General features: G+C 41.3%; 1 pseudogene; it reads left to right on the plus strand.

Moving 5' to 3' along the window:
* Positions 1 to 206: 206 nt before the first annotated feature.
* On the plus strand, positions 207 to 11,391 carry LOC142605728 (ATPase family AAA domain-containing protein At1g05910-like; annotated as a pseudogene).
* The last annotated feature ends 541 nt before the right edge of the window (positions 11,392 to 11,932 follow it).

Here is an 11,932-nt window from a genome sequence, read left to right on the forward strand (position 1 = left end):
CATTTATTGTGTCTACAATATATTTTGTTAGCCATATAGGATATTTCCGTTAACAGGCTAACAGTAAAGATCAAAATGAAATTTATTTTTCATTTGAAAGACTAAAAATAGTAAAATAGAAATATATGTATCAAAATAGAAATAATTCAAAATATCGAGACCAAAAAGTTATACTAACGTTTTTTTAGAAAAGAAAAGAAAAGAGGAAGAGGAAGAGGAAGAGGAACGATTATAACTCTCCCACTTCCTCACAAGTCATGTTCACACATCGCCATGAAAGACTTCCCAGTTCTCTCCATGGACGAGCTCAATGTCTGAGCAGACAGACCCATGATATTAAAGCCTTGATAGAGAATGCGACGGGTTTAGAATTTATCTTTTTGTGGATGAATAGGCAGGGGAATTCGGCTGCTCACTCGCTCGCTAATTGGGGTGACTCTCAATCTTTCTTCGGCTTCTTTTAAGTCCAATGAATCTTCCTCAAAGTTTTTCTAGCCTAGTGCTCTAAGAGAGGCCTTAAGTTATATTTGTTTGGTGTTTTTGTCTTTCTGCTTAGGGCAGCTAGTCTGTGTAGCTGTTTCTTGTTTGTTAGGATACGTTTCAGCAAAAAAGAAAAAAAGACCCATGATGCCGAGATAGAAGTTATGGGCGGTGGAAAATCTCAATCTGTCGAGGTTTGAGTTGTGATTTTGTTTTTGTGTTTGGTTTTTGAAGAAAGCTATAAAATCATATGCATGTGTGTTATTGTGAATCTTCTGATGAGACTTTGTGTGGCTTTTTGTTGTTGTTGTTGTTGTTTTTTTTTTTTTTTTGGTGAGAGTTGGTAGGTTTGAAAGAAATGAGATTGCCAAAATGTTATTTAGAAATGTTCATTTATTTTATAATCCCAACATTCTTTCTGATTAGTAAAAAAATTAAACGTATATTGATAAGAATATATTTTATAACCCCAACATTCCCGATAAGAAGAAAAGAAACATTCATAAACTTTACTTAGAACTCTCAAACTTTTCATAAACTTTATTTATTTATTTTTATTGTTTTTGTGAGATTTGGTAGTAGGAGTTGATTTTTTTTGGGTAAACTGGTTGGGTTTAAAAGACATAAGAGAACGGAAATTCTATCTGATTTGTCTATTGCTAAATATTTAGTTTATAATCCCAACATTCCATAACTCTTCTGATAGGGAAAAAAAAAAAATTCCATAAAAATGTTACTTAGAACTTCTCACACTTTTCATAAACCTTTTGATTTCCTCACAGGAATTGTAAAGAATTTGCTTGAAGAAATCAGGAGGAGGAGGAGGAGGAGAGGCAATGGTGGTGCGAACGAGCAATAGGCTGCGGAGGCGGCCGAAGATGTACAGAAGGACGTATATGTACTATACAAGTAACATCAGGAAGCAAAAGAGCATGAGCATGAGCAAGACCAAGAGCAAGAGCAAGACCAGCAGGACTACCGTATCTGAGATTGCCAAAATGCTGTGTGTCCACACTACTCCCAATAATGAGGAGGATTACACTGAGAGTTCTTCTGGAACAGAGAATGAAGAAGAAGAAGAAGAAGAAGGAGACTTCATGAGACCCTCCATGACTATGAGTCACAATGATGATGAGTTATCATCTCCCAATCATAGTAGGAAGATTAATATGGAGGAGACTAAACCAACAATACCTAAAGCAATGGCAAGAGAAGAAGAATGGTTGCGTGTAGAGTCTGATGGTGATGATGAGCAGCAAGGTACTTCTACTACTTCAGTAAAGAAGAAGACTGGTCAAGATGATGACATGGTTAATAATAATAATAATAATAATAATGGGAATGATGTTGACGATAATGACATTGATGCAGATGATGATAAAGGTGAAGTTGAAGGTGAAGATGAGGGAGAGGATGCAGTCCAAGGTGATGATGAACAAGAGGGAAGGAGGAGATATGATCTCCGAAATTGTGCAGATTTTCAAAAACTGTCTATGGAATTAGAAGGTACTTTAGTAGAGAAGGCTGATCAATATCATGACATGAATAATATTGGGAATGATGTTGATGATAATATTGACGCAGATGTAGATGATGGTCAAAATGAAGACAATGATAAAGTTGGAGGTGAAGATGATGGAGAGGAAGCAGTCCAAGGTGATGTTGAACAAGAGGGAAGGAGGAGATACAATCTCCGAAATGCAGGTATACGAACACTGTCTATGGAGTTAGAAGGTACTTCAGTAGAGAAGGCTGGTCAAGATCATGACAAGGTTAATATTGGGAATGACGTTGTCGATAATATTGATGCCGTCTCAGATGATGATGAGCAAGAGGGAAGGAGGAGATATGATCTCCAAAATCGTGCACATGTTCAAAAACTGTCTACGGAATTAGAAGGTGAGGGTGAAGATGATGAGGATGATGGTGAAGGAGAGGACAATGGTGATGATGAAGAAGAGGGAAAAGAAGAACAAGAGGGAAGGAGGAGATATGATTTGCGAAATCGCGCAGATATACGAAGACTGTCTATGCAGGAAGATGGTAAGACATGTCCAAGACCAATAAGATCTCCTCGAAGAGTATTACACCAAGGAATGGGAATTAATTATAAGGTTGGTGGGGGTGTAAGGAAGGGTAGTGGATCAAGAGTTCATAAGTGTCCAGCTGAAGATTCTTCTGATGATTCTCTTCTTGTGGATGAGCTGGACCAAGGCCCTGCAGTAATTCCCAGCTGTGGGGGAGGTGGTGGGAGCAGATCTGGACTTCCTTGGCTTCTTGGGGGACTAGAAGAGATGCATGGGACAAGTACAGCATGGGGATTGAATGATGTTGCTGCATATGGATCAGGTTGGAATCATCAGAATCAAGGTGATGCTTTTACTGCTGGCCTGAGCTCTAAGGTAGGGGCAGACATTCAACCTTTTCAGGTTGATGATCAGAGTGTTAGTTTTAATGATATTGGTGGGCTTTCTAAATATATTGATGCTTTGAAGGAAATGGTTTTCTTTCCCTTATTATATCCAGATTTCTTTGCAAGTTATCACATCACCCCACCAAGAGGAGTATTGTTATGTGGTCCTCTTGGCACGGGGAAAACATTAATTGCCAGAGCATTAGCCTGTGCTGCCTCAAAGGCTGGCCAGAAAGTGAGTTTTTACATGCGTAAGGGAGCTGATGTTCTAAGCAAATGGGTTGGTGAGGGCGAAAGACAATTGAAACTACTTTTTGAGGAAGCACAAAGGAATCAGCCCTCCATCATTTTTTTTGATGAAATAGATGGACTTGCTCCTGTGAGGTCTAGCAAACAAGAGCAAATTCATAATTCTATTGTGTCTACGTTGCTTGCTTTAATGGATGGTCTTGATTCTCGTGGACAAGTTGTTTTAATTGGAGCAATCAACAGGATTGATGCCATTGATGGAGCCTTGCGACGCCCTGGTCGATTTGATCGTGAATTTAACTTTCCTTTGCCTGGTTGTGAGGCACGTGCTGAAATATTGGACATTCACACTCGAAAATGGAAACATCCTCTTTCTGAGGAACTAAAATTGGAACTTGCAGCTTGTTGTGTAAGCTACTGTGGAGCTGATTTAAAAGCTCTGTGCACTGAAGCTGCCATCTGTGCTTTTCGTGAAAAATATCCTCAGGTTTACACAAGTGATGACAAACTTGTGATTGATGTTGATTCAGTAGAGGTTGAGAAGTATCACTTTATTGAGGCCATGTCAACAATTACCCCAGCTGCTCACCGTGGTGCTGTTGTGCACTCTAGGCCACTATCTTCAGTAGTTGCGCCATGTCTACAAAGACATCTTCAGAAAGTCATGAATACTATATCAGATATATTTCTTCCAATTGCAATGTCATCAGAGTTGACCAAGCCTTCTATGCTCTCCTATAGTTTTGCTGCTGTCTATAGGCCCCGTCTTCTGATTTATGGTGGTGAAGGTACTGGGCTGGATAATATTGGACCAGTAATTTTACATAAAATGGAGAAATTTCCTGTTCATTCCCTAGGACTTCCATCTCTTCTTTCAGATCCTAGTGCAAAGACACCAGAGGAGGCACTAGTACATATATTGGTGAAGCGAGGAGAACTACTCCATCAATACTCTATTTGCCTCAGTTCAACCTTTGGTGGGATAATGTGAGTGATGATTTTTGCATATCTGATGTGAATTTCGTGCTAAATATACCATTTTTGCATGCTCAAATCATTTTATTTTTTTCATCTGCTTCAAAAATCCTTGATCTACTACTCTGTGTTGCTCCTCTGCTGTCTAATTTTGATGGACTTGACATTGCACTTGCAGGCACATGAGCAGCTCAGGGTTGTCCTGCAGACTTTGCTGGAAGAACTGCCTTCTGACTTACCTATATTGTTACTTGGAACATCCTCGGTTCCACTTGCTAAAATTGAAGATGTGCCTTCTTCAGTATTTTCTCACCGTTCAGTGTATGCATTCCTCTGTCTCTTTTTTTTTTTTTTTTTGAAAGCTATTTTCAATTAGTAATCTGGCACTTGTTTAAATGTTGGTAATTTTCATGTTAAAAAATCATGTATTTCAATTCTTTCAATAGTCTTATATTGCAGATTCTGACTCTGAAAAATTAAATTCTTCCCTTTTGATGCATATTTTTCAAATGCCTACTAGATGTGCACTATGGTTTTTACTTGTTAGAAATACTGAATTGAATAGTATTGTATTTCTCAAAATAAAATAATATACATGAGTGCCTTTATATAGGAGGCATATGAGTGCTGTACAAGTAAATATGAGTGCAGTACAAGTAGTACAGTGTGCAGTACAAGTAAGTGATCTAAATGGGCCAAGTCCACATATGAGTGTACGTTAACAGCCCCCCTCAAACTCAAGGTGGATGTGAGACCAACTTGAGGTTGTCAACCAAATCACGAAGGCGTCCCTTAGGATGGGACTTGGTGAAGATGTCTGCAAGTTGATCTTTGGAGGAGACAGAGAAGAGCTTGAGAGCACCATGAACAAGATGATAACGAATAAAATGACAATCAATCTCAATATGTTTAGTCCGTTCATGGAAGAAATCATTATGAGCAATGTGAATGGCACTCTGATTATCACAATAAAGAGGTGTAGCAGAGGATGTAGACACACCTAAGTCTGTAAGAAGCCATTGTAACCAAAGAAGCTCAGATGTGGTATCAGCAAGAGCACGATATTCGCCGCTCGGAGCGGGCCACAAAGGTTTGTTTCTTACTTCGCCAAGAAATCAAGGAAGAGCCAAGTAGAAAACAATAGCCGGTGGTGGACCTACGATCAGTAGGATCTCTGCCCAATCGGCATCGAGAAATGCACGAAGTACAAGAGGAGATTGAGCGAGTAGAAAAGGCCATGGAAGAGAGTGCCCTTCGGGTAACGAAGAATGCGCAGCAAGAGGACATAGTGAGTCGACCGTGGAGCGGAGACAAATACGCTTGACTCGATGAACGGCATAAGAAATGTCCGGACGAGTAACCGTGAGATAAACTAGGCTGCCAACTAATCGTCATGAAGAGAAGGATTAGACAATGGTTTCCCCCCGAGGAGTCGATGCGCATTAAGCTCAAGCTTGGGGTGTCACAGTTTTGACAGTGAGTCCACGAGACAAAAGATCGAAGCATACTTGGCTTGAAGTAATATAAAGACCATCGAGGAACGAGTGATTTCAAGCCCCAAGAAATAGCTAAGATGTCCAAGATCTTTCATCTCAAACTGCGACTAAGAAAATCCTTGAGTTCTTGTATGCCACTAAGGTTCATCACCAGTGATGATTATATCATCCACATAGAGGAGAAGTAGAATGGTGCCTTTATCAGGACGACGAAGAAATAAAGGCGGCATCATAAGGACTTGGCGTGTAACCCAAGCGAGAAATAGTAGAGCTAAATTTTGCAAACCGAGGCTCGAGAAGCTTGTTTAAGACCATACAATGCTCGGCGAAGGCGGCAAACCTTGTTGGAGTCAATGGAGAGACCTGGAGGAGGTTGCATGTAAACTTCTTCACTCAAGTCCCCATTAAGGAATGCATTTTTAACATCCATCTGAAAAAGATCCCATTTTCTAGTAGCACGAAAGCCCGGGAGGGCACGAACAGAATGAGATGCGGGCAACCGGTGCAAAGGTCTCTTCATAATCAATCCCATACTCCTGTGTAAAACCTTTGGCAACAAGGCGAGCCTTATAGCGCTCGATGGACCCATCGAGCGAGTCTTAATCTTGTAGATCCACTTTACAACCAACCACGACGTCCAGGAGGGAGAGGAACTAAGTCCCAAGTATGGTTTTTGGTTAATGCATCAATTTCCTCTTTCATTGCAACCTGCCATAAAGGGTCAGTGAAGGCCTTACGATAGGTTTGAGGCTCGTGGAGTGTAGCAAGTGCAGTGTAACAATGGTAATCAAGTAAATGTGTAGGAATGGATCTTACCCGGGTTGAGTGACGAGGTGGAATGTCTTGTGGAGGTGGAAGGTCTTGTGGAGGATCTTCAGGCGGAGCGGGAAGAGCGGGGACCGAGGCTTGAGTTGGGATAGCTCGTCATCAATACGCACCATCTTCGACTGGCGAAGAGACATTAAAAGGATCGAGTGTTTGTATAGAAAAGTCTAAAGGAGGATCAAGTGGAGTTGGAGAAGGAACATGAGACTCCTCTGGAAAAACTTCAAGTACAGATGAGGTAGTAAGGGAAGAACGAAAATGAGAGAGTTCAACAAACAAGCGGTGTTCCTAGAAGACAACATTACGAGAAACACGAAGGCGATGAAAGACAGGATCATAACATCGATACCCTTTTTGTGTTTCGCCATAACTAAGGAAACAGTAAAGTCTAGATCGAGGCTCAAGTTTGTTGTGCTCATGAGACTGAAGAAGAACGAAACAAGCAGATCCAAAAGAGCGAAGGTGATGATAATCAGGGGGTGACCCAAAGAGGCGCTCATACGGAGTTTGATTATGGATGACAGTGCTTGGAATGCGGTTAATGGTGTGAACAGCATGAAGAGCAGCTTCACCCAGAATGGAGGAGGAACCTTGGCAGAAAGAAGAAGAGTACGAATAGTGTCAAGAATATGACGAAGTTTACGTTCAGCTCGACCATTTTGCTGAGAGGTACCTGGACAAGTTAGATGATGTACAGTGCCATAGGAGTGTAACAGAGCTTGAAAAGCATATTGAGTGTATTCAAGAGCATTATCAGAACGAAAAATTTTGATTCTTTTGGAGAATTGGGTTTAAACCATTTTTGCAAAGTTACTGTATATTGGCAAAATTTCAGAACGAGATTTCATAGGAAATATCCAACTGTAATGAGAATAATCATCGATGAAAACAACAAAATATCGAGATCCACCAATACTAGCAACAGGAGAAGGTCCCCAAACATCAGAATGAATTAACTCAAAAATACTATTAGAAATAGAATCACTATACTTAAAAGGTAAAGTTGTTTTCCTAGCGGCATGAAGTACAATCAAAATTGTCTTTGGACACAGAACCTAACAGACCCTTAGAAGCTAACTGTTGTACCCGAGAAGAGGGTGCATGACCAAGACGAGAGTGCCAAAGTGAGAGAGAAGGTAGGGAAGACATCGGAGGAGCTAGCGACGGCGAACGGTGCACCGGAGCAACAGGTGGAAGATGAAGATTATCCACGGAAACATACGCCCAACCTAGGGCCGGTCCCCGAGCTCTTTACCCCGTCTCGGATCTGCACTGATACACCTAGAATAGTCAAAAATAAGGCGATAACCTAGTTCACTAATTGTCCCACAGAACACAAATTATAGGATAGGTTAGGAACATGGTAGACTCTAGGAACGAGAGAGGTTGGAGGTTGAAACAAAACCAAGACTATTCCCATGCATGGTGGAACCATCAGCTATGTGAATATTGAGGGGATGTGGAGCAGGGTTAAGTTTGGAGAATAAGGACGAGTGAGGTGCCATGTGATTGCAACAGGCAGAATCAAAAAGCCAAGTTTGAGACTTACTAGGGCAAATGAGAAGCGAGTGGAAAGAGATGCATTACCGGCCATACGAACCGTTTGAGCTATGATCTCTGGTTAGTGGGGTGAGGTTGATAGTGGATCCAGGAATGGACTCGAGCTTGAAATGGGAGGCATTGGCGAGTAGACTCGGTGTTAGCAACTTCGGCGATAGATTTGTTGCGACGGTAACACGTCTCAATAGTGTGGCCGTGGCGCTTGCAATAGTTGCAGAACTCTTTATTGGTCTGCCCGTTTGCGACGATTCTTTGGAGCTAAAGAATCGCAGTGCTAAGGTTGCTCTATGGAAGGAGTAAGGGCCAGAACATTAAACTTATCCTGGGCTCGAAGAGTTGCAAGGCGAGCTTCTTCTCTGACTAACTCATTCACAACAGTATCAAGAGATGGAGGAGGACAACGATTCAGAAGCTAACCTCGAATGGGCTCATAGTCCTTGTGGAGTGACATCAGGAACTCATAGAGACGAAATTCATCTCTAATAGCAGCATATTGTTGGGCATCTTTTGAGCATGCCCAAGTTGGATCAGAAAGGTCAATTTGGTCTAAAATGAAGCGAAGGCTTGATCATAGTAGTCATTGATGAATTGCCCGGTTCTTGCACGAGTTGATGCAATTCAACCACTAGCGATATTTCATGGATCGTGAGTGGTAGAGTATCTTTTGGCCAACATATCCCATGCTGATTTCGCATCATCAAAAGCGCGCAAATTGGAGATGGAGGGAATGGAAGTATTTCGAATCCATGTGAGGATCATGTGATTGTGACTATCCCATTCAATCATGCGATTGAGAAAAGTAGCATCTTCTTCACTTGCCCCCTTCACAGGAATAGTGATTGCACCAGTGCAATAATGCCAGAGCATGCGACCTTTAAGGAAACTGCGCATAGCTTGAGACCAAGATAAGTAATTCCTAGTCCCCTCCAATACAGCATTGATGGGGCAAGGAAGAAAAGCATCATTTTTATCCATTTAGAGACACAATATGCAAAAACAGACTGCAAAAATGAAATCTACACGAAAAACTGAGTAAGGAGAACCTGGACTGCAAAAAGTCAACTCCAGAACATTCAACGGTCAAAGTCAACGGTCAAAGGTCAAAGTCCACGGTCAACGGTCAAAGGTAGCTGACGTGGCAGATGACGTGGCTAGGGCTGACGTCAGCAGGATCAGTATGGCGCGTGGAGGCGCGTGGCGGCTCGGTTCGGCGCGTGGAGGCGCGTGGGCGCGTGAACTGCAGTGCAGAAACTTCTGGCGGCGCGTGAGGGCACGTGGAGACTCCGATGACTGTGAGGTTTTCACGGAAAGATAGATCGGGGCAAGACGATCTTCGTGGTACCTTCGGAAAATTTTTCGGAGCAATATTCACGGCGGTGCCGAAAAAGGCAGTGGTCTTTGCAGTGTTCGGACTCCTCAACGGCGGCCGTTGGAGGTCGGAACCTGAGGACGATGTCTGGAAGACTCGAAGGTTCAACGGCGAAAGGTTGCGGCAGTTGTCGTGACAGCGGAAGCAATATTGAGAACGAAGTTACACCAATAAAGACAAGACTGCTAAGAAAAGGTCAGAGCAGTGACTCTAATACCATGTTAGAAATACTGAATTGAATAGTATTGTATTTCTCAAAATAAAATAATATACATGAGTGCCTTTATATAGGAGGCATATGAGTGCTGTATAAGTAAATATGAGTGCAGTACAAGTAGTACAGTGTGCAGTACAAGTAGTACAGTGTGCAGTACAAGTAAGTGATCTAAATGGGCCAAGCTCACATATGAGTGTACGTTAACGTTACTCAACTTAGCGTTTTTGGCTAATATTAATAGTTTCTAAACCCAATACATTGAACCTTAAATTTGTGAAGTACGTCTTCTTATGAAACTTTATTTTCTTGAGAACTTTTATTCATAAGTCAATTTTATCATATCAGAAGTTCTTTTCATGCCTAAAGTTAATTTTGTACTCAAATGTTTGTTATTGTTGTTTTCTCGTTTTGAGTCAGCTACCAAGTCAGCGAACCAGCCACCGAAGACAAATCATTGTTTTTTGACCACTTAATTAAAGCTGCTTTGTCAGTGGGCATGACAAAAAAATCGCCCAAGTCAGCCTCCCAGCTCCCTGAACTTCCCAAGGCACCAAAAGTGCCAAGTGGTCCAAAGGTATCTGAGTTAAAAGCCAAGATAGAAGCTGAGCAGCATGCCCTTCGCCGATTGCGGATGTGCCTTAGAGATGTTTGCAACTGGATTTTATATGATAAACGGTTTAGTGCCTTCCATTATCCGGTCTTGGATGAGGATGAGGATGCTCCAAACAACCGTTCAATCATCCAGAACCCTATGGACATGTCTACTCTACTTCAGTGTGTGGATTCTAAGCAGTATAGTACATGTTCAACATTCTTGCAAGAAGTAGATCTCATTGTATCCAATGCCTAGGCTTACAACGGAAATGACTATAACGGCGCTAGGATTATTAGTAGAGCTTATGAACTTCAAGATGCAGTAAGTTTATTTGTTCGTTCCTTTTTGAGTTCTGGGTGCTCGCTTATATGTCATAAACTTATTCCTTAGTTTTGTTTCTACCTTAGGTGCATGGGATGCTTTCACAAATGGACCCTGCATTGGTTGCATACTGTGACAAGATTGCTGCCCAAGGTGGTCCTATGCATTTGCCAGATGATATGGCAGGTTCTACTTTTACTTTCCCATCATCTAACCCTGTTGTGCAGCTGGGAAGTACTGTTAGCAGAGCAAGTGCACGACTTCATAATGTCCACCAACTAGAGGTTAATCTGGATCAAAGTTATGATGGGGCACTCATGAAACGACCAAAGAGGAATGCTGATATTGCTACACTAGCTACAGCTTCAACAGTGGAAGATAAGTCAAGGCATCATCAAGATTCACAACTGCAGGCAAATTCATCTAAGGAACCCGATCAGACAGATGACACAAATAATCCTGAAAGGCCAGAAACCTCTTCTGCTGATGGTAATCAGCATGAAACTTCTGCAGAAGATGTCATAATGTCTGATGGTGATAATATTTCAAACCAAGTGGAGTCTGTCAAGCTGCTTTTTGTGGAGCATACAGCTAGCTACAACATTCCACAGCTTGAAAGGCTTTACACACGAATAATGAAGGGTGTTTTTGAAACCAAAGCCAAAGTAAAAGATGATCTTAAGCCTTCAATTTTGAAGTATTTGTTGAAATTTGCTGAGGATGAGGCAAATTTCTAATGCGCTTACATACAGTATCAATTGACGTTTCCTCTATATGTATGTGAAGTTGAGATAGTACTAGAGAGACAATACATGCATTCATTGCTAATTTTAACATTGTATGGGTGACCACTTGAGTAAAGATGCTAATATATATTTTCATATTTACATATCTTTATATTGCCTTGATATTTCGTTTATTCTACAATACTAAGTGAGGGGGCCCGAGGACTGAAGAAGGTACTGTAATATTGATATTGTAATGTCCGATGTCCGATGTCCGAAGAGGGTGTACACCTGAGGAGAAGAGGAGAAGGTACGAAAAGATCCTTAGGAGCTCCAGTAAGGGAGAATTGACTAGAGAACAAGTGACATAGAGGTGAGGGGAATTTTCCAGTAGAAAGTGGGCTGGGGCTTTCGCATTAAATGGTGAGTAACAGTTTTATCAATTGTATTGATGAGGAAGTGACATTAGCATCCTCGGGCTAGCTTGTATTAAGACTATTTACCATATATTCAATAAGAAACGTCTCTCTTTTTTATTTTCATCCCTAGGAAAAGCCCACTCTTGTTGTTTGAATCCATCTCTTACAAATTTGTTGATTTGGGCCAAAATTGAACTACACAAATGCACTGTTCTAAGTGAACTTGGGCTATTAGAGTTTTTGGTCATTACACTAAGGAATATTGAATAAAGTGGAAATATGAGTAAG

Source organism: Castanea sativa, chromosome 8, assembly GCF_040712315.1.
Source record: "Castanea sativa cultivar Marrone di Chiusa Pesio chromosome 8, ASM4071231v1".
NCBI classification, from domain to species: domain Eukaryota; kingdom Viridiplantae; phylum Streptophyta; class Magnoliopsida; order Fagales; family Fagaceae; genus Castanea; species Castanea sativa.